We start from the raw sequence: 688 nt of genomic DNA, 5'->3' as shown, positions 1-688 counted from the left end.
CCAGGAGGGACCGGGGCCGAGGGATCCCGGCACCAGGAGGGACCGGGGCCGAGGGATCCCGGCACCAGGTGGCTCCTGCCCCCACATGTTCCCGACACGGGGGTTGTTTACTGGTGTTAATAACGGGATGGCTCCAGGCGGGTTTCTGTCTCTAAGGCAGCCTGAGCTGGGGAGGGAGGGAGGGAGAGGAAAAAGGGCAATGGCTATTTTTAGAAAAGCAGGGAAGATTTATTTATCAAAAAATGGCTTTCCCTGGTGTCAGGAGCAGGCGATGGGAGGCAGAGCCGGCGGGTGAGGGGCTGGGGGGGTGCGGAGCCCCCGGCCCTGCTGTGCCCCCTCCTTCCCTGCGGCATCCAGAGCATCCCTGGCTCGGGAACTCTCTCTCCTTCTTTTCCACGTTATTGGGGGGTTTCTGCTCAGGGTCCCCACAGTGAGGGCTCATTCAGGGCTCCGACCCCTCCAAAGTCCCCGGGTCCGTTTGGAGCCGCTGGAGCTCAGCCTGGAGCGGCTCCCGGAGCCGGGGAAGAAGGGGAGGAGAGCCCTGCCCTGCAATCCCAGCCTCAGGGACCCACGGGATGGAACCATCCCATCTCTGAGCTGGGAATGGACCAGAGCCGTGGGGCAGAGCTGGGAATGGTCTGGAGCTGTGGGGACAGAACTGGGAATGGACCAGAGCTGTGGGGACAGA

Source organism: Parus major, chromosome 15 (assembly GCF_001522545.3).
Source record: "Parus major isolate Abel chromosome 15, Parus_major1.1, whole genome shotgun sequence".
NCBI lineage: Eukaryota > Metazoa > Chordata > Aves > Passeriformes > Paridae > Parus > Parus major.
This window is presented reverse-complemented; position numbering follows the sequence as displayed.